The sequence below is a fragment of the Choloepus didactylus genome, chromosome 1, assembly GCF_015220235.1.
Source record: "Choloepus didactylus isolate mChoDid1 chromosome 1, mChoDid1.pri, whole genome shotgun sequence".
Lineage (NCBI taxonomy): Eukaryota > Metazoa > Chordata > Mammalia > Pilosa > Megalonychidae > Choloepus > Choloepus didactylus.
This window is the reverse complement of record NC_051307.1, coordinates 12,076,469-12,103,652: the sequence shown is the minus strand read 5'-3', so window position 1 is coordinate 12,103,652 and position 27,184 is coordinate 12,076,469. Positions and strand designations below refer to the sequence as shown.

Below are 27,184 nucleotides of genomic sequence, written 5' to 3'. Positions count from 1 at the left end.
TAAAGAGGTGATATCTTAGTAATAAAATATTATCTCATGTTAATTTAATCAAGCAATGTACATCTACTTTAAATTTATATGTCCTTGGAAACACTAGGTGCTGACTTGGGTTTCTTGTTTCTCGGGTCTACACTCTCTCTTCTTCATTCTCTTCCAAGATTCCCTTACCAAGCAGCCTCTTGTTAGGTTCTGCCAATGTGAGGCACCATTAGCAACCGGTGAGAAAGAAATGTTTATTTCACTTTCTGATGGTGTCCGTGGCAATGGTGGCAACAGAAGCAAAGACTGGAAAATGTGGCTTCTGGGTTCCTGCTCAGTCAGCTCAGTTTTATCAGCAAAACCTTAGAGGCTCAGTAATCAAAAGCTGAGGATACTATCATGTCCCCTTTGGTGTCTTCAAGCCTAGGGGAATAGTAGCCTCCTGTAGTTACTAATCTTTGAGTAAGCTCACCTCCCCATTTTTGTTCCTTTCAGCCTCTCAAATCATGTATTACAAATTCTCTGCATTAAATTCCTTCTTTGAAATACCTGCAATGGTTTCTAAACAGAAAAATGTCCTGATTTGGCACTGACTGACACAATTTGTTATACAAATAATTCATCCCCCTAAAGAGTATTTACGATGAAGCAAACCAGATGGCTTAAATATGATGCTAAGGCCTCATAAGACCATTTGATTTAATCTTCAAATCCATGGCAGAATTAGGAATAATTCTAAGACTGTGAAGTAAGCATATGAGTAGTCCAGTCCCTTCTCCACACAGCATTGGTTTGGATTCTGCTTGATGGTGTTTGGCTTACCCATGTGATCACTGTGGTGGCTTGGAGTGAGATCTCAGGCACAGTTGCTCAGGCCACATGGCTATTCCCCAAACTAACACGCAGGTGTTGGCTGCCAGCACTTTGATCCATGCACATGCACGAGATATAGACATAAGAGCTTCCTAAACCAACAGGAAAGGGTCCCACTGGGAATACTCTGCAGCATATTAATCAAAGTCAAATGGCAGAGCAAATTGAACTGGTTCATTAATTATGAAAATTCTTTCACAAAGTGACATCTTGTTAACTATATGAACGCTTAGCATGTTTTCACATGGCCCTTTTTGTATCCTCTGATCTAAAATGTCTTATTTAGCATTGCATTGAGATTTTTCTTTTCCAGATTTAGAAATAAAAAGCTATTTTATAGCTAACCCACATCTTAATATGTGCTGTATGTTTACAATACGCCTGCTATGTGGGTGAGGTGGCATGTTGGTAAAAGGAAGTTTACAATGCCAGGATTTGTTTTACAAAGATGTATAGGAGGAATTGGGAAAATAAACATTGGCCATTTCAAAACCTTAGAATCCCTGTCAAGGGCCTGGAGAGCCCAGGCTAACTGGGCAAATTCTGCTGTATGGAAAGCTGGCTTTATTTCTCTGCAGATGTAAGCTAAATTCATGAAAAGAATCTGTGTCTTTTAATCACATTCAGATATATAAAGATATTTCAGTGCTGTTAATTACGTTCACAATGTTATGCTACCACCACCACCATCCATAACCAAAACATTTCCATCATTCCAAATAGGAACCTGTACATTTTAAGCCTTAACTTCCCATTCCCGATCCCCACCCTGTCCCTTGGTAACCTATATTCTAGATTCTGAGTCTATGAGTTTGCTTATTCTAATTATTTCAAACATGGACTATAGTTAATGGTACAGTTATAAAAATGTGCTATTATCAATTGTAACAAATGTTCCACACCAATGCTATTTGTTAATAATAAGGTGGTATATGGGAATCCTGTAATTTATGCTTGGTCATCTGTAATCCCATAATGTCTCTAAGAAAGAAAAAAGAAAAAAAGAACCTGTCTTCTCCCCACTCTAACTTAAAGGAATTTCAGTTCCTTGGGTCTTTTCTTCCCCCAAAATAGGGACTGAGAACTCTAAGAAGCTCACCAAACGTTCCCTTTCAATAGTCAGGGGGTCGCCTTTTATATAAACTGAGATGGTCATTAAATACCATTTGATTTAACAAGCTCCTAAAAATCTCACCATCCCAATCCTATAACAATACCTGATCACTGAAAATCCTTTCTTGATCATTAGGTTACTGGTTTGGCTGCCATAACAAAGGCCAAGGCAATGGTTACTTAAACCAATAGAAATTTCTTCCACCTGACAGTCTAACCATAAGCATTAAAGAGTGTTACAGCACTCCATGTGGCATCAGGGTCCCAGGCCCTTTCTGTCTTGTTGCTCTGTCATCCAAAACACATGGCTTCCATTGGGCCAGCTATCCACACCTGTATACCTGGGCCAGCTATCCACACCTGTATACCTGGGCCAGTGCATAGAGGCTGAATAACAGCCCTGCACAGAGCCCTTGAGGTCACATCTCCTTGGCACATGTCACTACTCGCTGCAAGGGAGGCTGGAAGACACAGTCTTTATTCTGGATTGCCACGTACTCAACATTACCAAATGAAGGAGGAAGGTGACAATCCAGCTCTGCCACATTTTCCTTATTGTTAGGGTAAAGTGTATGGCACACAGAAAGCACAAAACAAATACATTGAATTAATGAGTGAATTAATGAGTGAATAAAATCCTTAAGGGAGGACTAATTAAAACAGATACAATGACAAATTGCTAGGATGTTCATGGTTGGCTTTTTCATCAGTTTCTCAGAAGTGAAATTTAGTTTTAACTAAATAATTACACTGATTTAAACAGACATATATTTGTATATCAGAATCAGAAATAGCAACGTAGATATCCTCCAACATATTCTTCACCAGCATTTCCCAAACCCCGATGGTCATAGAACTCTTTTGGCAGAGAACATCCTTTAACAATTTATGGGATGTTCATGGAAACTCTGCTGCCTAAAAATCTTAGCAAAAAATATAATTCAAGGGAGATTCTGGGAAAATGGCGGCATAGAAAGAAGTGGAAGACTTAGTCTCCCCCAGAACAATTCATAAATGAACAAAAAACCAATAAATAACCTGGAATGGTAGCGGGGAGACAAATGTGACAGTACACTCAACATCCACTGACATGACTTGGGAGGAATGCCCGAGATCACAGCATAAAATCTGTAAGTAAAATTGCGGACCTGCGCTGAGAGCCGAGAACCTAGAGCCGAGCACCCCTCCCTCATGGAAGCTGCGCCGTGCACTCTCTCAGCCCAGCTTCAAGTGAGGTTTTAATAACAACTGCTCAATACAGACAGCGAATCCTCAACAAGCAGACAGAGGCTTTTGGTGACAACTGACCTTGGGAGAATCGGGGGAAATATTCTGTCTCTCGCTCTCTCTCTGTGGAGAAAACCTCAGCTGCTCTCAGCCCACAAGGTGTTTCAGTAAAGACAGCCTCACACATTCTGCATTCCAAAACAAGCTGAGAGCCCTGCGGCACAGCCAAGTGGCCCAGGGCTTCCCTAGAGGGATGGCGCACACTGATGACGTAGCACAGCATCCCCCTCGGCTGAGGGAGGATCGCGGCTGGGAGAGGGGATCCGCTCGGAGAACCCAGTGGCACTACACCAAGTCCGGTGGTTTATGGGACACTGAGAGAGAGCTGCCCTTCCTCCCTGGCCACCCGTGCGTGCACCCCACATTCAGGGCAGGCAACTCCAGCGGCGCACCCAGGCTGAGCTCGCCAACTGAACACACAAGAATCATTTCCCCTCACTACGTGGGAAAAAAGGTTGAGAACTGACTGTAGGGATATAGGTGGTTCACAGACGCCATCTGCTGGTTACTTAGAGAAAGTGTACATCACCAAACTGTGTCTCTGAAAAATTAGATCGATATCCCTTTTTTTTGATACAACTTGAAAGAACCCTATCAAGCAAAACAAATGCCAGGAGGCCAAAAACAACAGAGAATCTTAATGCATATGATAAAACCAGATGATATGGAGAATCCAGCTCCAAACACACAAATCAAGATTTTGGAAGAAACATTATACCTCGCAAATTTAATTAAAGAACTACAATCAAAGAATGAAAACATGGCAAAGGATTTAAAGGACATCAAGAGGACCATGGCCCAGGATATAAGCGCCATAAAAAAGACCCTGGAAGAGCATAAAGAAGACATTGCAAGAGTAAATTAAAAAATAGAAGATCTTATGGAAATAAAAGAAACTGTTGGCCAAATTAAAAAGACTCTGGATATTCACAATACAAGACTAGAGGAAGCTGAACAACATCTCAGTGTACTAGAAATCTACAGAACAGAAAATGAAAGAACAAAAGAAAGAATGGAGAAAAAAATTGAAAAAATCACAATGGATCTCAGGGATACGATAGATAAAATAAAACATCCAAACTTGAGACTCATTGGTGTCCCAGAAGGGGAAGAGAAGGGTAAAGGTCTAGAAAGAGTATTCAAAGAAATTGTTGGGGAAAACTTCCCAAACCTTCTACACAATATAAACACACAAAGCATAAATGCCCAGTGAACGCCAAATAGAATAAATCCAAATAAACCCACCCCAAGACATATTCTGATCAGACTCTCAAATACTGAAGAGAAGGAGCAAGTTCTGAAAGCGGCAAGAGAAAAGCAATTCACCACATACAAAGGAAACAATATAAGACTAAGTAGTGACTACTCAGTGGCCACGATGGAGGCGAGAAGGCAGTGGCATGACATATTTAAAATTCTGAGAGAGAAAAATTTCCAACCAAGAATACTTTATCCAGCAAAACTCTCCTTCAAATTTGAGGGAGAGCTTAAATTTTTCACAGACAAACAAATGCTGAGAGAGTTTGCCAATAAAAGACCTGCCCTACTTCAGATTCTAAAGGGAGCCCTACCAACAGAGAGACAAAGAAAGGAGAAAGAGATATAGAGAATTTTAACAGACATATATAGTACCTTACATCCCAAATCACCAGGACACTTATTTTTCTCTAGTGATCACAGATCTTTCCCCAGAAGGGACCATAAACTGGGACATAAAACAAGCCTCAAGAAATTAAAAAAAAAAAAAAATTGAATATACTCAAAGAACATTCTCCAACCACAATGGAATACAAATAGAAGTCAATAATTTTTGAAATATAACTCCACTATTTACTTCCTACATGATAAAAAATACACAAACTCTAAGGACAAATCAATGGTTTTGAACTCAATGTAAAATATGCAATTTTAGGCAACTATATAAAGGTGGGGGAATGAAGGAGTATAGGAACATAGTTTATGTGCCCTACTGAAGTGAAGGTGGTATCAAAGAAAAACAAGATGATAGGGATTTAAGAGGTCAATTTTAAGCCCCACAGTAAACACAGAGAAATTATCGGAGAATATAACCATAGAGATGAAAAGTAGAGTTTGGGTTAAGAGAAATAGGGGAAGGGGCAATGGGGAGTTAAGAAATGAGTGTAGGGTTGCTGTTTGAGGTGAAGGGAAATTTCTAGTAATGGATGGTGGGAAAGAGCATAACATCATTCTAAATGTGATTAATCCCACTAATGGAAGGCTAGGAAAGGGGTGAAATGGGAAGATTTAGGCTGTATATATGTTTCCACAATTGAAAAAAGGAAAAAAAAAAAGACAGTCTAACTAGACGACAATTGAATGCTAAGGATGAACTTTGATGGGATTGGAGGGTGGAGGACAGGTGGCTCAAAGGGACACAGTTGAGACATAAGGTAAAGGAAATATAGAATGTAAGCTTTGTATCATTGTTGAATCTCTTATACTTCTTAGCTGCGCTTAATGGAATTACATAAAAGAATGTTCTTGTTCATGGGAAGCGTATATGTGAATTATAGTGTATGTTCAAGGGTGTGTGCAGCTAGCTCTCATATGTTCAGAAGACAGAGAAATATATGATGGATGATAGATAGGGAGGGAAAGAAATAGCGATGTGACAGCATGTTAAAGTTGGTGGATTGAGCTACCGGGGGAGGGGGGGTCAGGGTATGATGGAATTCTGTGTACGGGGCTAGTATTGTTTTTGCAACTATTCATGTAACTTTGAATTTATTTCAAAATAAAATTTAAAAAAATCAAAAAAATATATATAATTCAACCTTTCATCCATTGAGGTTGGGATCTTTAAGAAGTCTATTATATATAGGTAAAATGTATTTTTTTAAAGTAGCTACAGCAAACTCTTTTCTGAGTACATGAATGATAGTTCCTTGGTACCTCCCATGGCTTACTCCATGCTGTAAGTAACTAGATAGGTTAACCTGGCACCTTAACTCATTTCCCCAATGATTTCCCAACAATATGGAAGATTAGAAATGGTGACGACCTTGAAATGTCATCAAATCCTTCCATCTGCCTTCAGATCTTGATGTTACTGCACTACTGAGGGAAAACAGCATCAGAACAAAACTTCATGACATGGTCTTATTTGTACCCAGGGTCTGGATAACATCACTTCCACTTAAAGCAAATGCTACAAAGAGGTTATCCAGACAGACAGTCTTAGATGTGCTATATTTGTGGGCCAGGGGATTGTAACCAGCAGTCCCAGGAAAACTGACCTTTGTTCAGAAAACTGACCTTTGGAATTTGAAAGAGTCTGCCTAACACATTCAGTCTATGCCCAGGTGTCTATGGGATGCACACTCACAAAGAGGATGGGATTGTGTTAGAAATTATGATTGACGTTCCATTCATGCTGCAGCTCTTCCCTAAAAGGCAAGTAAGTCTAGTTCTCCTTTGCAAAAAAGTTTCCCAGTAGCAGGTGATCACCAACCACTCCAGCATGGCTGTCTTGAAATTGCAGTGTTTTATAACGATTCTCCCTTTATCCATTAAAGGGTGTGAGGATAAGAGCAGAGAGGGTAGAATATCTAGTTGATAATAGTCTCTTCTAATGACAGAACTGATAGAGTATAGAGAGACCACTCATTTGTCCCATCTCAAAGAAATCTTATCAAACATTAATGAAAAGCTCATGCATGGAGAGTCCCCTATAAGCAGTGAGGAATAGAGGAGGAGAGATGAGAAGGAAAAGTTGATCAAAAATAGTTTAGACCAATCTATCAGCCTACTAGCTCTATTATTCCATTGGTGACTTCTGAGTCTTCAGAAATTATAGAAAGACTGTTTCTCAAGCTATCTTGGCAGAAATATATTTTAATGAAGCTAAAAGTAAGGATTGAAGGAGGCTAGATAGCAAGAAATAATTGTGCTAATTTTTTAAAAACAAAAAGAAAGAGTAAGGTTAAGGTTGATTAAAACAAATATTAATGAAAATTTTGTGTTATTCAGTGAAGTCACTAAATGGATGGAAAATGTTTTCAAATATGATTCATTCTAATTGGAACAGGAAGGGAAACAAAAACATCAGCATCAGCATCTGACAAGACCATTAAATGTGCCCCTGTAAGGAGAAAACTGCCCTCCTTCCCACTGGGAGCCAAATCAACTCCCTCCAGCCAGGGTGACCTAGAGAAAAATCACACCCTCTCTCACACAGTCATACACACAAACATATGCACACATGCACACCCACAAACTCAAGACTGAGTGCCTGGTTCAACAATAGCCAGCCAAAGAGTATGAAAGAGAAAAGGCTATGCCAACCCCTTAAAGACCCAGGCAGCCAAAAGACATCATTAAAAACGGAAAGGAATTAAGAAAAAAAGTTGATGGATGAATGAGGTTAAAAATCATGTTAGGTTGAACAGTTCTCTGGATTCGTTGATCCTGAAAGAAAGTGTGAATGAACCTAAATATCAGTCAGAGAAGGGTATGAGAGGACATTGGTAAGGAGAGGGAAGGAGGCCCCACAGGATTAATTAAGCAAGAACTAGGTCACTTAAATACAAGCTGCATGTTCAAATGTGCAGGCCCTGGGAACTTGCAACTTCAAGAAAATGGTCAAAAGTCACAGCAGAAAATTATTTCTGATGTCTAAAAGAATGTACAGAAAATATATGCTTCTCATAGGGGGAGAAAGGGGGTGCAGGACAAAGGGGTGATCTTGGCATCTAAGAGTCTATGCTCCTACTTTATTTGCCTTAACTAGAAAAATACTGAAATGAAATACTAAAATAAAAATACTAAACTCTGTAAATAATACTTTTTAAATCCATAAGCAGAGACCTAATCAAGAAATATTCAGACTGATGTGGCAGAAAGCAAACACTCTCGAATTTACATAACTTCCTTCTGAGAGAAGCTACAAGCTCCATGTTAGAGTAAAATGGGTATCATTTCTTTTAATTTGTCAAGATTTTTATTTAATCTAATCAAGATGTTGGTGGGGAGGGAGAAGTAAACTACCCTAAGAAGACAGATAGTTATATACTTGGGGTGCAACTAAAATCTAGTCATCTCCTCCTGACTTGCCACAACTCAACCTCACACATCCAGCTGCCCCCGGACCCTCCACCAAGAAATCCCAAAGACACCAACCACCCCCAGCCCCCCACCAAAGTGTGCACAACCAGACTAAACTCGGCATCTTCGCTTCCTTCACTCAACTTCCTCTTTTACTTGCCTCTCTCCTTCTCCTTTCAACTTCCTCTGTCACCCTTTTCTAGACCTCAGTTAATGGTCACTCCAATCCATCCAATTTCCAATGTTAGGAATATTTTGGCACACCTCTGCTTAAAATGACTCTAACCTCCTTCAACTATAGGATAAAATCCAAAGTTTTGCAGCATGGTATACAAAAAGCCCTTCAGAATATATATATTCTGGCCCCAATTACCTTTAGAACCCATCTCCCTCCCCACCTTATGCTCCCAACACACTGAAGCATCCTCCAAGAACCCACACCTGACCACGACCCAGTGTGCACACGTTATTCCCTTCAACAGGTGTTGAGGATTGAATCACATCTCCCAACAAAAGGCATGGACAGGTTCCAACCCCTGGTCCTGTGGGTGTGAACCCATTTTTTTAATATGATCTTTGACGATGTTATTAGTTAAGGTGTGGCCCAAACTGAATGCGAGTAGGTCTTAATCCAATATGGATGAAGTCCTTTTAAGCAAAGGAAATTAGACAAAGAAAGAGAAGCGAAGCCAGGGGGAGCAAGCAGAAGCTAGAAGCCAAGAGAAACCAGAAGAGAAAGAAGATGCAGCCATGTGCATTGACAAGTGACAGAGAAGCCAAGAAACCCCCCAAGATTGCCAGCAACCAGAAGACACACACCCCAGGCGGAATCAAGCTTTCTATCCTTTGAAATATGAGCCAACAAATTCCTGTTGTTAAGCCAACCCATTGTATGGTATTTGTTTTAGCAGCTGAGAAACTGAACTGCCACCAGTACCCTACCTGCTCTTCTTTACCTGGGGATCTGCTATCCCACTGCAAGACTCTGCTGAAACCTCACTTCTTCTGGGAAGAGCATCCTAACTCCCCAGGCAAACTCAGTCTTTCGACTTCCTGTAGCCTTGGGTTTACATAATAGAACTTATTGTAATGACTGATAATTTTTCTGTTTTTAAGAATCTCCTCCTCAGTGAGCTACCGGGGGGCAGGGAGATGTCTTATTAATCTGCGTATGGCAACACTAAGCACCTTAGTTACCTTACCTAAATCTGCAACATGCACACACACTCCCTGCTGTGTTTTCTCCATGCCACCAACATATACTTTGCTTGTCTATTTGTTTATAACCTGTCTCCCCTCATTAGAATATGAGTTCCGGGAAAGCAGGTATTTTGTTCAATTTCCTGCATCACCATTGCCCAGAATAAGTCTGGTACATGGTGGACACTTAATAAATATTTTTTTAATGAATGTGCATCTGGAATGATTAGCAGAGTGTCTAGCAAATGAAGAAGTTCCATTTACTCCCTAGAACTTTTTTGAACATCTCCCACCTCCTCTGAACACCTACGGTAGTGACAGTGAAGTCCCCCAACAGTCAGCACGCTATTCCATTGGCGTATTTTAATCTTGTCTCTCCTAGGAGATAATAGAAATCCCAAAGGCAGGAGCCATGTCTTGAAAGATAATATTAAGTATAAATAGCACCAACTGCTTCTGCATTTATTGTATCACTTAATTCTCTCCCAAACATCCTGCAAAATAATTTCATTATTCCAGTTTGGCAAATAAGGCTACTGAAGTGCAGTTTTACCCAAGCTCACTTGGTCTTTAAATGGCAGAATCATGATCCAAACCAGCTCTAACTTCCTTATTCTTCCCACTACCAAACCCTGCCTTTTTTGTTAATATAGCACATTGTTAAAATTTTCCAAAAATATAGAAAAATCAAAAGAAGGAAAGCAATCACACACAAACTCATCATCCAAAGACAATCACTATTAACATTGGTTCTAAGATCTGGTCATTTTACTCTACATATTTTTAAATAATTGTAAACATACTGTACCTAGAGATTGGTTATAACAATTTTTAAATTAATATTTTAAGCTGTAATCTCATTTCTAAAATCAATATTATATTGATAAAATAATTATTGTTTGGTTACCCATGAAAATAAATGGTTTTTCATGTATTTTTTAAATGCGTGTTTTTTCATTCATGAATTGTCTATTCTTTTCCCGTTCATCTTTCAGGGTTTAATAATTTTCTTGTATGTTTACCTTAAGAATGCTCTTTCTTACCCTTTTTTTCTGAATACTTTTTATATACTACTTCTCAACTATTTCACCCAACAAGTACCGAGCATTGTGCTGAATAGGAAATGGGTATAGCAAAATAATGTTGATTGATTGTTAAAAATTCTTCACCCAAACAAGTAATCAAGGTTAACGTTGTCAGTCATAAGTCATATTGATATCACACACCCCTGATATGATGTGACCAAAAGAAAACTTCTTCTCTGTGGGGTTCTCCACAAAAATTTCTAATCCCAGTCTAATCATAAGCCAACAACAAAGTCAAACTGAGGGACATTCTACAAACTATCTGACCAGTGATCTTCAGAAGTGCCAAGGACATAAAAACAAAGAAAGGCTGTCACAGATTAGAAGAGACAAAGGTGAAATGATTGCTAAATGCAATATAGGATCCTGGAGTGGATTCTGGAACAGAAAAAGAACATTACTGGAAAAACTGTTAAAATTAGAATAAAGTCTGCAGTTTGATTAATAATATTGTACCAGTGATAAATGTCCCATGTTATGTAAGATGTTAACATTGAAGAGAGCCTGGCAACTAGTATATAGAAACACTCTGTACTATTTTTGCAACTCTTCTGCAAATCTAAAATTATTTCAAAATAAAAAGTTTTTTTAACGATTCACTCTGGATACATAACTAATGACATTTCACAAATGACCCCATGTTTCCTCAATGCTCTTTCATCAGTAAACATAAACGGCACAATAAAAGAACTATTTATTTGGCTTTGCAATAAATTAGAAGATAGCTAAGGTCCAGGGATACATATTATGGATTGGATGTGTTTGCTAAGTAGGAAGAGATCAGTAACAACAAAATTAGGTCAGTAAACAGGTCAATAATCACTTTCTGGAAGCAGAAAAAGTGGAATGCATGAACTGGAGACAAGTTCTCCTGAACAGAAGGTGTGTTGGGGAGAGATTAGGTCCTGGAGCTAAATCCGGGCACTGATTATCTCTAGTTAGTTGAGAACAATAGGAAAGTCAATAACCTTCCAGAGACGTGGCTTCTTCATCTTTGAAACTGAAATAACGTTTCCTTTATGGGGTCCTAGAGCCGAGGTCAGCAAACTTCTACAATGAAGAGTCAGATGGGAAATGTTTGAGGCTTTGTGGCCATGTAGCCTCTGTAGTTCGAGAGTGGTCATAAATAATAAAGGAAGAGGTGATAGAGCCATAAAGAAGAGGCTCACAGGGCAGGAAGAAGACGAAGGGAGAGGAGACTGAGAGCGCGTATGTTCTATGGAGCCTAAACTTCCCCCAAGTCCATAGCAAGGATAGTAGCAGGAGGAGCAGGGTCTACAGAGCCCCTACTTTCAAATGTAAATACAGTTCACAGAAAGAATCAGGAGCCCAGTAGCTGTAAAATGTGTTTCCTGTATTCTTTGAAAATATTCAGCACTGCTGTAAAAGACAAGAAAAAGAGATGAGTTGAATGTAATTCAAAGGATATGGAATAGATAATAAGTAAACTAGTGGCTTGTAGGATGTAAGTGAAACTTGGGAGATGTGTTAAGTAAACTAGTGTGTGAAGCATAGACAAAGATTAAACACATGGCATAATCCATGAGATGCATTACCTAAAAGTCTTAAGTCAGAAACATGTAGGACACGTGAAAGAATAATCTGAATTTAGGATTTTAAAACAGTTATGGAACAAACATAACTGGCTATTGTAGACAGAATGGGAGGGAAAGGTGATGTCATAAGATACGGCTCATGCCCCCAGGCTGACAGCTTTGTCATCCTACACTGGTCACTCATGGGTGACACCCTTTTTAGGATTCCATTCTGGCCTCAGGTGTGCTCTGCCCTGAAAAGAAACATAGATAGAACCCACAACCACTGTATTCCTTCCCTATTACTGCTATAACAATTACCACATACCTGTAGGCTTAAAACAACACAAATTTATTATCTTTCCATTCTAGAGATCAGAAGTCCAAAATAGGCACACTGGGCTAAAATCAAGGTGTTGGCAGGAGGGCATTCCTTCTGGAGGCTCTAGGGGGCAGTCTGTTTCCCTGCCTTCTAGAGGCCGCCCACATTCCTTGGCTCGTGGCCTTTACCTCCATCTTCAAAGCCAGGAGTGTAACATCTTCAAATCTGTCTCTTTCTTTCTGGCCCTCTGCTTCCATCATCACATCTCCTCTCACCCTAACACTCCCACTTCCCTCTTCTTGTGATGACATCAGACCCACCCAGATAACCCAGGATCATCTTCCCATCTCAAGATCTTTAAAGTTATCACAAATTCCTTTTGCCATGTAAGGTTACATATGCTCAGTTTTAGGGATTAAGACCTGGACATCTTTTGGGGACCATAATTCTCTCTACCACAGTCGATCAACAGGTTAAGTGGAGAGCCACAGCTATTGACCAGACATCCATGTTCCTGGGTGCCTCCAATGGAGCTGTGTGTACTGGTTCCAGGCCTCTTCAGTCTGGTGAGCCCTTGGTCAGCTCCAACTCTGGTCCTCGAGACCACATCACCAGTGGGGAAGGCTGACGCAGCAGGGAGCAAAGGAACGTGAACATGGCATGGCTCAGAATTCAACAAGTCATCCATGAGTGCCTGATCTTAAGTGTATTAAGTGCCCCCAACAATTTCCCCTTGCTTCTTGTGGTATGTTTTGAATTGATTCACCAAACCATGTGATCTGAGTCTTTTAATTTGCTCTCTGAGTCTTCTGTTCCATGATCGCTGGGACACCCTACCTGGCGGGGTACTGGAAGACACCACTGCACCAAGGTAATTCTCCAGTGTCATCAGCTTTCAGATACTTGAGTCAACAGAGCACGGTGAAATTTAGTGAGGGAGGGTGTGATCCTGAGCATGGAGCTTTGCTAGGAGAGGAGGGACTGGCTCAGAGAGGATGATGAGTAGCCCAGAGCCTCCTGAGCCCTGAGCAGCTGCGGGCTGGGGGCGGCAAGCAGAGCACCCCGCACCCACAGGAGGACGCTGCAGGTTAACCTCTCCCCTCCTGCTCTGCCCGGACCAGCCCTGCCTGGCAGCGGCCCAGGCTCCTGGCAGACAAGACTCCCACCACCATGGTGGGAACCGGCCTCGAGGCAGCTATACACACTGAGTAGCATGCAAAGATGTGGGAAAACTGGTGGTCAGGACGCAAATCCGAGAACCAGGGAAGGAACAGCCAGGGAACTCTTGTTTCTTCTTTCAGGTTATTTCAGAACTATGACTTCCATAATACATGAAATCCAAAGGGGAAGAAGAGAAGTAAAAGACTTGGGCTTCTACAGGTTTAAAAAACTCCCTGCCCTTTTCCCCAAACACCAGAAACAAAAGCAATCCAGATTTCAGAAAGGAAATATGTATTTAATTTAATTTAATTTTTCTAAAAAGGAACCCCATTTGTAAGAAATTAAGAGATGTTCTTATATACCAAAACCTGACTCTTAGGATAATTTAATTTTTATTTTAAAAAGGTTTTAAAAAGCTAAATTAATAGTTTTAATTCAATGTTTATCTCTTCAAAATGATGTTTCTTTAAAAAAAAACGGAGAATATTTTTTAACAGAGATTGAAACTGAATGCTGTCACACTCTGACATTTTGGATCTCTTATTAAAATGGGAATAAAATGGGTCCTGCCTGATGCCAAAATGTGGATAGTTATAAGGACCATTAGAAGAACACTTCTATTCAGATTCCAAATTCCAAATCAGGATAAACCCGCATGTATCAACCTACATTAAACCCACCACAGTGAGGGGGATGAAGTGTCGCAGTGAGTCACAGACATTCTTTATCATGCACAAGTGGCCTTCAGTGGGTTTGTCGAGGTGGCAGAAAACCTTCTAAACCACCAGCTTCATTCACCAGGGTTATGACAGAACCTTCAGACTTCCACAGACAGGAGAGAGAAGACACTGATGGATGTCAGGCAAAGAGAATAATAGTCTATTTCCAAACAGAACAATCTGGGATTTATATCACAGACATTGTCTTATGTAAAAAGATGCTATGTGAGAAACACATTCCAGAACTCACATAGTATCCTAATCTCTAAGTCCCCTCATCCAACCCCAAGGTTATATAACCAAAAAGGTAAAGAGCCCTTCCTGGGAAAGTCTGCATTTTGCTTCTATATCCAGAACACATTTGTCCTCCCCTTAATTCCTATTTTAGAAATTTATTCTAAGGAATTAATCAGAGATGTGAGAAAAATGCACATATAACAATATTTATTTCAGCCTCATTTTTTTTGAACATTTTCATTACCACACACACAAAAATAATAAGAATAAAAATTAAAGTGAAAAAGAACAATTAAAGTAAAAAAGAACACTGGGTGTCTTTTGTTTCTTTGTTTGTTTGTTTGCCCCCATTTTTCTACTCATCCATCCATACACTGGACAAAGGGAAGTGTGGTCCACATGGCTTTCCCAATCACATTGTCACCCCTCATAAGCTACATTTTTATACAATCGTCTTCAAGATTCAAGGGTTCTGGGTTGTAGTTTGATAGTTTCAGGTATTTACTGCTAGCTATTCCAATTCATTAGAACCTAAAAAGGGTTGCCCATATTTGTGCATAAGAGTGCCCACCAGAGTTACCGCTCAGCTCTTTTTGGATTCTCTCTGCCACTGAAGGTTATTTCATTTCCTTTCACATCCCCCTTTTGGTCAAGAAGATGTTCTCCATCCCACGATGCTGGGTCTAGATTCCTCCCCGGGAGTCATATTCCACATTGCCAGGGAGATTCACTCCCCTGGGTGTCTGATCCCATGTAGTGGAGAGGGCAGTGATTTCACCTGCCAAGTTGGCTTAGCTAGAGAGAGAGGGCCACATCTGAGAAACAAAGAGTAAGCCTCATTTTTGAAAATAAAAAATTTGAATCAACCTAAATGCCCATCCATGGGAAAATGAGTCAATAAACTGCAGCCAAAAGATGGAATAACATGTTGATATTAAAATCAGGGTTTTGAAGGGGATTTAATGATATGAGAGTGTTCATGATATAATATGATATGAAATTATAAATACAATACAATTTCAATTTTGGCTCTAAAATGATAAGAATTATTGTTCTCATGATAGTTTTCTATATTTTCCAAATTTTCTAGAAAGGAAATATATCACTTCTATAATCAGGGCAGGGAATGGGGCAGGAAACAATACAATGTAAAGAAGTGGATTTATCCCAAAGAAAACTCTTTTGCAGCAGAACTATTTTTACAATAACCTAGCACACGAATATGAGAAACAACTACCAGGAAAGCTGCGATGACCACAACCCTTTAAAACTTTTTCCACCCACACCCTAGCAAGGAATCCTCCCTTTTTAAGGCTAGGTCTACACCCCAAGGGGAAATGCTATTACAAATATCCTAGAGAACTAATCCAACTATAACTTTTCAGTTACAAGGACGGGTTCAAAGTTTGTCCACAAAACAGCATTAACAGAATAACTTCTGTCTACCAAGAACACACAACTCTACCCCCACTAATCACAGATAAGGAGTTAAACAAACGCACCATCAGCCCAAACAAGATTCTCAGGGTTCTAGCACTCTCTGTTATGGTACAGCCTAATCTCCCTGCCAAAGTGGGCAGGGGAGGGGGGATGTGCATGCACGCATGGGTGTATGTGTGCGCATGTGTATATATAAGTTCATATTTACACAAATGGCTACAATCTATGTCTGGCTAATGCAAAAATTAGCTGCCTATAAAATTTGACTAGCATGTCCAGTAGATGGGAGAATAACATCTCAAGTCTCAAAGAATAGCCCCTCTGTTTCTTCTTCCAACGTCTTAACCTTAACATCACCAGCCTTGTTTTATGCCTCTGTGCACACAGGTAGTCTAGAGTGTGCAAAACTGTGCCAGAGTTGAGCTGTTTGAGCAGACTTTCGCAGCCTGAGCAGTCTTACCTCCACGCATTAATGAATTCGCTCCTGAATGGTGCTGTAGCCTGGGCAAGCAGGGACACCTAGTGGCCAACTGGGTGAAAAACAGGGCAAAGTACAGGCCCCACGGAGGAAGCAACAGATCATTCACCTACAAGGATTCCTTACTTGAGAAGTAATTATTAAACTTCTAATGTATGATAGTCACTGTGCTATATTTGAGGGATGCAAGGAAAAAGACAAAAATCTTTCAACAAAAAGAAAGGAAGAATTTCCCCTAATTTAAATCTAACGGAAAAATGTCTTAGAAAACCTTTCTTTGTTGACTCTATTTACGAGGGACAAAGCAAAATTCCACATTCAAAAAAGAACAGCCTTCAAAGGAAGACCAAATCATTTGCTTTCCTAGAGTTAGAGGATGATTTTACAAAAGCTACAGAAATAAAGTAGTATTTCTATGTGAGTAATTCCAAATTTGTACTATTTGCAACATGCTGTTCCTCCCTTTGATTTTTGTAACCACTTTCCCATATTCCCTCTCCTGATCCAAATGACTGAGTGTGTAGAAATAGTGCTTTTAAAATGAGTTAAAATTAACTTTGTTTTGACAATTTTAGAAATTAATTTCATAACACTCCTTTAGTTGACCTTACAATAGGCTCACAAGCTAATCAAAAGCAAATATAAAACTGCAAAATTCTGAATTCAGGTCTCCAAAAACTTGCATGCAGAAACATTTTTATGCTAATGATAGAAAGGAAATCCATGTGTTGAGGTTTTTCCTTTTTTTAAATCCTCGACTACCTACCACCACTAAGAAATATCAGAATGGACACTTTGGAGTGTATTTAGAATTCTATCATAATGTATTGCATATGCAAAGTGGCATATTACAAAACACACCATCGTACATTTCTTTTCAGCTAAAAGGGAAGGAAAATACTTTAGGCAAAACATCATCATATACTGAGTACTTAGAGATGTTTATGAGCAGAAAGAGGGTTGGGTAACTTTCTTTCATGGGAGTCGATGTTAATCCAAAATCACCCAATCACATAAGACATATATGAGCAAAAGCAGCTTAGAGTTTATCTTATTTAGGGATTTTGGAGGGAAAAAAAAGGATATTTCCATTTACTTTAAAAACAAAGACTAAGAACTATTAAGTTATTTGGTAATCGCAGTAAGTAAAAAGAAGCTTCAGTTCTCAATTATGGACGTTTAAGGGAAAAAGGTAATGATGGGGGGGGCAGTTCATGATAAAACAGAGAATATGAGACTAATGTGAATTTTATCATTTGCCAAATGTCCGAAAGGCAGGCGTCTCTACTTGGGAAAATCCCAACCCTTTGATTAAAGGATGAATAAATATTACTAGAATTTCTTAATTAGAAAATATTTTTAACCATTGTCATTGTACATCTTCATCTCCTTCCCAAGTCTTCAAAGCTCAGCTCCACGCAGCCTTCCCAAACCCCTCCAGCCCAGAGCCGGCGCTACCGCTGGGAACTGGTTGGGCCTTTGCAACCTATTTTACAAATTTAGCTCTCAAACATGAAGTCTCATAAGTTCTCTTCCTTTGCCATACTGAATTGACACTCTCGATTTGATGGCTGATTTGATTATTTTTTCACTTTGTTGCTAATTTTTTCACTTTGTTGCTAGTAATCTTTTTGTTATCATTTATTCAAAGCTCGCTAGATGATCTTAAGGTATTGTTATTAATCATTACGAAAGTAATTCTAACTTCAACCATTTACGGAGTGAGTACATAGTGGCTAGAACACTACACATAATTCTCTGATTTATAGTTTCAACTGACCTAATACTTTTTCAGATCCTACAACCAATGATTTATCTCCTAGATATAATACAACACACATCATGCAACACTTTTATTATTATAATTATCGTGTATTAAAGTACCTACTATGTGCTTCAAGTAAAGAATCTGCATGATCCATGCTATTGTCCATTGGTGAAGAAAATAAAGGCCCCCAATATTTAACCAACTCATCCAAAGCCACACAGCCAGTAAGCTGTAGAAGCCTTCTGTCTTCTGCCTTCAAATACGTTGAAATCTAATGCACATCAGAAGGACGTCATGTATAGTTAACAATATTCATCTATTTATTGGGCCTTAACTAGTCTGTCTTAGAAAATAATTACCCTAGAAGGTCAGAGAAGATCCTCAGTGTAAGCAATCATTTATGAACACTTTCACAGAGGCTCAATTCAAAATTTACATATGGAAAACTCAAAAGCATCATTATTTGCTCCTAATCATTAGTGACTGTAAATGAATCACTAGAAATGCCATTTAGGCATAAACAGGTCTTCAGTTTATAAGTGCCATCATTATTCTTCCCAACTGTGGGCATGACTCTAACACTACATGGTAGACACTCAACAAATATATATTGACTCAATCATTAACAGAAAAGGGAAACATTTCTCAGGCCTCATTTGCAGGCAGCAGGGCAGGGGTGGAGAGCTTGGGCTGGAGGTTGGACCACAGCTCTCTGAAGCCCGCCTCTACCCTCTGATTAGCTCTTCAACTTCAAATAGTCACTTAACCTCTCTGACTTGGTTTCCTACCCTGAGAAATGGGGCTAATAATAACGAACCTCTGAGCATTGAAAGTGCTTAATGCAGCACCTGTGACCCAGCAAGCTCACGATAGTTACTTTTGTCTAACAAACACACACTGTGCTTGCTAAGTACCGGGTCTTGTTCTAAGTACTTTACATATATTAATTTATTTAGCCCTCATAGCAACCCTATGATATAGATGCTAGATGCTAGTAGTAGCTTTATTTTACAAGTTAGGATTGGATGCACAGAGAGGTTTAAGAAACTTGTCCAGGGACCCACATAGCTCGTGACCATGGCCACCCAATCAGGCTGGCTCTAGACTCTACACTCTTCACTGCTGTGCTATGTTGCTATCATTCCATTTTCCTACATTGGTTGAGCTCACAAATGGAATCATTAGCACTCGTGAGGCCAAAATCTCAGTGGGGCTGAGTTAGAAGCTCCACAGGCAGTGTCTGGCATGTAGACTTGAACACAAGGAGGGTTCCTGTTCACTTCACACACCAAGAAAGGACCACTTGAGACAGTGAGACCACTGACGGCCACAGCATCCCATGTTAAACCCAGAGGTTTCTGCAGCGTTTTCTATTGCTTAAAAAAAATGACTTCTCGTTGTTCTTCCCTTTGCATACATGGACACGAACAGACACACAGAGAGATGAATCCAACAGCAGAGGTCCTCAGGTAAGGCAGCAATGTCCAATTTTCCTTTAAAATGGAAGCATTTTTAAGGGCCCAGCTGCTTTCATTTTTAGAAAGGACAAGTAGCTCAAATTTCACTTCAAAGATATGTTCCATGATGTGGTGGTTTGACTCTATCTGTACCCAGAAAACATGTTCTTAAACCTACCTAATCCATTCCTGTGCGTGTGGACCCATTGTAGGTAGGGCCTTTGGATGAGGTTATTTCAGCTAAGGTGTGGCCCACCTCAGTCAGCATGGGTCTTCATCTATCCTGGAGTCCTTTAGAAGTGGAATGAAATTCAGACATAGGGAGAGAAAGCCACCGGAAACAAGAAGCTGAATATCAGTGGAACCCAGAAGAGAAAGGAGAGTCCAGAAGAGGCCACCATGTGCCTTGCCATGTGACAAGGTAAGGCCAAGGATCATCGGCAGCCAGCCCCAGAGAGCCAAAATCTTTGGGGAGAAAGCACTGCCTTGATACTGTCTTGATTTGGACTTCTTTCCCAGCCTCAAACCATGAGCAAATAAATTCCCATTGATTAACCCAACCCATTTCATAGAATTTGTATGAGCAGCCTAGGAAAGTAAAACACATGGATAACTGCAACTCACTGATAGCTTGAAGCCCTTCCTGAGATCACTAGGGTGAAAAGTTGGTGGAGGAGGGAGCTCATCCCAGAAACCTTACTGGTGAAGAACTGAGGGGCACCCAGGAGCCATAAACATGTGCAGAAGTTGGAAGCAAGATCAGCAGGTCCCCATCCTTGGTCACTAGTGGGTCCTTATGCTGTGAGCAGAGTCCTGATTCTACAACACCCACTGTCAATGGCAGAAGCCAGGCTGAGAAGCACCCAGTTACCCCATTTCCCCTAGAGGAAAGGTCAAACCCCACAGCTCAGCAAACATTCGCTTCCCCTGTCTGCCCTCCCAGCTGACTTGCTGACTGCAGAAACCCTAAAGGAATGGCCACTCTGCCTCACTGGAGTCACCTGCCCAGTGGAGCCAAGAGCATCCTCCTGCTGTCCCCACCCAGCTCAGCTCACCCAGGACAAACAAAGCCCATTGTGCCATTCCCTCTATTTCGAATCCTTGCATCCTTTCCACTGACAGTCATCTCTATTATCCAGCAGGTCTCTTGATGTCCATTTCATTGTGACCTGGGACAGCCCAAGGAGACAAGACAGGCATGTGTCAATATGGGTACACCCCAAATTAGATTATCCTTTCACCTAATTGGCAGACGCATAGCAAATGAAGCCAGTCTAAACTGGGGTTGTTATGCTGAAAAATCAGAAGACCCTCCCCATACACTCTTCTTTGTCCTTGATCTCAAGCCTTACTTTACAAGTAACTTATTGAGCTGTGCCCCCTAAAGTCTCTGTGCCCCCTCTGGTCACTTGCCTGCTTTACATACTATTCTGCCCCCTTAAATCCTAAACCCTCCATATCCTCGGTGACTACTGTTCTGGGTCCAGGGTCATGGAAAGAAGAGACGCATACAATGTATCAGACATGATTTGAGCTCTGTAAGATATTGCATTTCCACTCAACACCCACTTGAGATAAACCCTTCAGACTTGTAGAAATTGCTTCTCTTACTGAGCTTTAATTACTTCTGTGATTTCAGACTACTAGGAGAAAAAGGAAAATGCTAGGGACACAGATAACTCCCTACAATTTCTTTCATATAAAACATACAGACTCTAACTCTCCTCAGACAGTCCTTGCCCTGAAGATGAAACAGAGATGCTTTGATTGCTAATAAACAAATGGGAAAAGGATCTTTTATGCAATGTTGGCTTGGAAGCCCCAAACATCAAGTTAACCCAAGGATCAAATAACCTTAAATTCACCAATTAATGCCTTAACTGTTCCTAGAGTAATCAAAGAGTATTCATTAACATGGAGGAAATATTTATACATCAATGTTAAGGGGGAAAAAAGCAGAATTCAAAATTATGTATTATCCAATGTATATGTAATTATACAGAATGATCCTATACCTGCATAGAAAAAAGCAAAAAGGAAATACTTCAAATAATGGTAGTTATAGCTGAGTTATAGCGTTTCAGGTGATTACTGAACCTTTCTTGTCTTTTCCAAATTTGCCAAAATGCATTTCCATTCCTTATTTAATCAGAAAAAAGGCAGTATCTTATCCTCACCATTATAAGTATAATAAGTAAAAGAATAATGGATTACTTCTTCATTCAAAGCTGTTAGCCCATTAAGCAAAATTTTATACCAGAACCCAAAAGTCATTACAAATTGTGTACTGTAACTCATAGAAGTTCAAGATACACACCTGTAAACAAAAATTAAAGAAAATGTTTGGGTTGTTATCCCTCCAGCAAGGATGGTTTTTGATAACTGATTCTGTTCCCATTTGCCACTAGAAATGTATCCTCTTCACTTATGTCCTCCTTTGCTTTCTCTGGGTGTATAAAATGACAGCTTATGCAGAAATCAAGCTGAGGTCAAATTACCAATATTCTATGTGTGACTGAGGTCAGAATTGCCTTCATAAAGTGCCGTGGGGCACAGAGAATTTCTGCTTTTTCAGCATTCTTCATCCCAATCTTGACCAATAAAATGGAGAAAAGGGCAGAAAATGTTCCCCAGGCTCAGGGTTCAACCCATTAGACAGAGTATGAGTTAGAAGTTCCTTTTATTTGTCAAGGCAAATGTTTGATTAGTCAGATTCAGTTGAACAATCCAGTTGCATGAAAAATGAGTGAGAAGAAACATGCACACTGTCAGAGAGCTAAGAAATCCTTGATGTGTTTTGTGGGCTCCCTGTATTTTCTTTTTTATTTAATGGGTGATTACAACATGCACCACACTAGGAGCACAGGATGCCAGGATGAGCAAGATGTGGTCCAAGAGCCTCAGAAGAGTGTAGATAGTTCGTTCCCATTTGTTGACCATTTTTCTTTTATTATTTTTGGTTCTGGTGTATGCTATCCCAGCACAATTCCCCTTTCAAGAATACCTGGTAACTAACATTGGTTTAATTATTTATAATGCTTACTACAGCTTCAACAAAAAGGCATCTAGATTATGGATTCCTATAAAGATTGAAAACTCAGGCCTTCCTTCCTCCATTCCCCTTGCCACAACTCTTTGCTGCCTCGTGTGAAGACAAACATTTTTCTGGTTTATCCAGGATAGTAGGGTGTCATTCTTAGTAAGCTGGTCCCAATAATTCTTTTTGCTTTTGCACATACCTTGATACTTTTATCTCATTTGTGCTTCACAACATCATGGAAAGATGGACAGAAAAGGAAATGTGATGTGGGCTGAGATGTAGACTGTTTTAACGCCTTGCAACCTAAGAAGAGGTTCCTCTTGGGTACTTACTATTTACTCCCTGTTTCCTCCACCCTTGGCCCCCTCCAACCCATTCTCTGCCATGGTGCCAAAAAGATCTTGCAAAAATTCAAATCTGATCATGATATCCCCCTGATTAATCTCCAATGGTTCCACTTACCTACCAAGAAAAGTCAGAACTCAGCATGTATGCCAGGCCCACATGGTCACCCCTGCTGGCTGCTTTCCTCCTCCTGTGGCCAATGTTACAGCTCCATAAAAGCCTCAGAACATGCTTTCCTCTCAACCTCAACCTCCCTCACCCTGCCTGTTTTAGTTTACTAAAGCCGGCAAAATGCAGAATGTGCCAGAAATGGGTTGACTTTTACAATGGGGATTTATTAGCTTGCAATAAAGTTTACAGTTATGAGGCCTTGAAAATGTCCAAATCAAGTCATCAACAGGTGACGCTTTCTCCCTGAAGACTAGTTACTAGTGATCTGAGACTCCTCTGTCACATCTTAACTTAAGATCCTACTCACCAAAAGATCCTACTTACAATGGGGTCACACCCACAGGAATGAATTAAATTTAACAATGTGGTATTCTGAGATACATACAGCTTCAAACCATCACACTGCCTTGTCCCCAAAACAGTAACTTCTAATCATCCTCCAAGTATAAGTTCAAGCATTCCATCATCAATGAAATATGCTTCTTAGAAAAACTCAGTTTTAATTAAAAGACATTTAAAACAGTATCTTCTTTGAAAGGAAGAATGGTCTTGATCTTGGAGAGAAAGTTACAGCCAACCTTAGAAAATCTGTAGCTCTGCTTTTTATTTCAAACAGTGTCCAAGAATTCTTGAACTGGACTCTGTACTATGGGGAGAAGCCAGGTGGATTTCACTAATACAGCCCCAGGAAATGAGATATTCATAGAACCAATTAGAGCTGGCAAGGTCTCATGGAAAATAGGTATAGAAACAAAATATACAGTTTGGTATTTTCAGTCCTTGGGAATACAATGAGATCTTCCATTTTCATCACTGTTCCCAAGAATTTTGGGGAAAATAAGGTGGCTAATAAGAGTTAAACTGTAAAACCATCAGTTAGTAAGTACAAAGGCAAGTTAAAGAGAAAGAATAGCTCCCACACCAGCAAGATCCACATGGATGGATGAGCGTATCTATGCCAGTTTGGATCCAGTATGTACCCCAAAAAGCCATGTTCTTTAATGCAATCTTATGGGGGCAGATTTATTAGTCTTTGGTTAGGGTGGAAACTTACAATTGAGTATTTCCATGGATATGTGACTCAGCCAACTGTGGGTGATACTTTTGAATAGATTTTTTCCAGGGAGGTGTGTCCCTGACCATTCCAGGTGGGTCTTGATTAATTCACTGGAGCATCTAAGAGAGAAGCTAAGAGCTGACACAGACCCAGACACTTGCTAATGGTTAGAGGTGCTTTGAAATGCAAACAGAAGGCCATTTGGAGATGCTAAGCTTAGAGGTGAAGGCCAGAGTGTGCCCCAGAGAAGCTAAGAGAGGGCCCCCAGATGCTTGGAGAGAAACGTCCTGGGAAAAAGAAGGAAGGACACAGAAGAGCTGAGAGAGAGGAGCAATACAGAAGCCCAGAGACATTTTGGAGAAAGCCATTTTGACACCAGAACCCAGGAGAAAAGGACCAGCAGATGCCAGCCACGTGCCATCCCAGCTGACAGAGGTGTTCCAGACACCACTGGCCATCCTTCAATGAAGGTATCCTCTATTTTATGCCTTAGTTTGAACACTTTTATGGCCTTCCATCTGTAAATCTGTAACCAAATAAATCCCCTTTATAAAAGCCAATCCAGGGATCCTCCTGGGGAGGCTGGGCCGGGGAGAGGGCGCGGGTACCGAGTGGCGGGGGCAGCGGGTCGGCGCGGCGACCAGGGCAGGGGCGGGGACCCAGGCAGCTACCGCGCCCCAGGCCCACCGCCCCCTCCCCTGTGGCCGAGGGTGGGGAGGGTGGGGAGGGTGGGGGGCCTGCTGCGCCCGGCGTGCTGATGCTCAAGTGTGTGGTGGTCGTCGACGGGTCGGTGGGCAAGACGTGCCTACTCATGCGCTAAGCCAAGGACGCCTTCCCGGAGGAGTAGTGCCCACCTCTTCCACCACTACGCAGTTAGCGTCACCGTGGGGGGCAAGCACTATGTCCTGCGACTCTATGACACTGCGGGACAGGGGTCTCATCCAGCAGGAGGGAGCCTCAGGGCTTCACCCAGGCTGCAGAGAGTGGGAAGGGCCTTTGCCTGCAATTCCAGCCCTTCTTCAGCCTGAATCCCTTTTTGGAATGTCTACCCAGCAAATTGTCTACAGCCTGCAATCCAGAACTTGGTGTCATTTATGTGAAGACTCTGACCACCTGAGGCCTTTATCCTATCCCATGACTGATGTCTTCCTTATATGCTTCTCTGTGGTAAATCCAGCCTCATTTCAAAATGTGAAAGAGGAGTGGTACCAGAACTTAAGGAATATGCACCAAATGTACCATTTTTATTACAGGAACTCAGAATGATCTCCGAGATGATCCCAAAACTTGAGCAAGACTGAACGACCTGAAAGAAAAACCCATATGTGTGGAACAAGCACAGAAACTAGCAAGAGACAGGAGCGTGCTGCTATGTGGAATGTTCAGCTCTAACCCGGAAGGGACTGAAGACTGTTTTTGATGAGGCTATCATAGTCATTTTAACTCCAAAGAAACACATAGTTAAAAAAAAGAATAGGATCAAGATGCATAAATTGTTTGATTATGTGAGAAACATCTTCAGTGGCCAAGGAAGCTGTCTGTTTCTCTCAGAAAGCATATGAATGCTACAATTATTCTCAGACCTCTTCTAAATAATGAAAATGTTTAAAACTTCAGGGGAAAAAATACAAAAACCTGCCCTCAGAATTCTATACAGTTAAGAACGTTTCTTAAAGGTCTAAGAAGCAGCAAACAGCATCTGAAGCCACAATCTATTACAGACACTTTATTTCAACTAGAAGCTACAATCTCTCAGGGGATTCATAGTTTAAAAAGCTGCAATCACATCATGTAACTCATTTAAAAAAAAAACAGAGCTGTAAATGGAACTGCTTGGCTTTGACTATACACGTTTCTGCACAGTCTTTATGGAATCTGCACAAAGAAATATCTTCTCCCTTTGCTCCAACTAATTGTCCTTATATGTAAGTCGCTTTCTATTCCAGTATGTCCAGAGTGGTGAAGTAACAAGGCCAGCCACACAGCCAAAGGTCGCTCCAAGCATACAGGAGATGAGGACAGAATGTATGAGGTCAAAAAAGAGTAAATGTTTTATTACTTGAGCACAAGTTAAGTGTAACCTAAATATTTCTACATTAAAGCTTAATGTGGTTTCTTAAAGAATGCCAAAAGTGTAACAAGATCATAACTGCATTCACCACGAACACTAAAAATGTACACATTTTGTTAATGTGCATTAAACTGTAACAATGCTTTTGGCAATTGTAGATTTAGTCTGATGCTCCCCAACTTGCATGAGATATATGCTAAAATTACAAATTAAAATTTCAGGTCAGACTTTGCCATAACCCTGGACTCAATTTAGCTCTCTGAACTAGTTGGTAATTTTTTTTTAATTCCCACATTAATTAATTTTTTTAATGCCCCAAATGAAATGAGAAGTGTGTATGCTGATGAAATTACAAAAAAACTTTGTTTAAATTATGTTAAGGAGAAAAGACCTGGAACTCAAGCATGTTACATGGAACTTACAACAGTAAAACCAATGTCTATAGTAAAACTGATGTCACCTTTCAGATGTAGATATTAGAACCATAACAACTTATAGAACTACCACTTATATATACACCTAAAATGTAAGTTAAGCTGAATACTGGCTTCCAAATACACATTTTCTTCAGCTATATAACAATTCAAAATATTACATCAAGCCAAAAATAATGTTGATTTGCTTCATGCATAGCCGTACATGTTGGTCCCTAGGTGAAAGGCTCTGCTTAAATTGGACACAGTGTTTTCATGTTCTTCTGTGAAGCTTATATAGTATATGGAGCCATTTCTAATTTTTCTCTGGAGGTAAAGGACATTTAATGGTGTTAGAGGTGAACCTTA

The 27,184-nt window shown here is 40.3% G+C and overlaps 1 pseudogene; it reads left to right on the top strand.

The window, feature by feature from the left end:
* Window positions 1–25,893, top strand: part of LOC119543219 — a 74,552-nt pseudogene extending 48,659 nt beyond the window's left edge.
* Window positions 25,894–27,184: the final 1,291 nt, after the last annotated feature.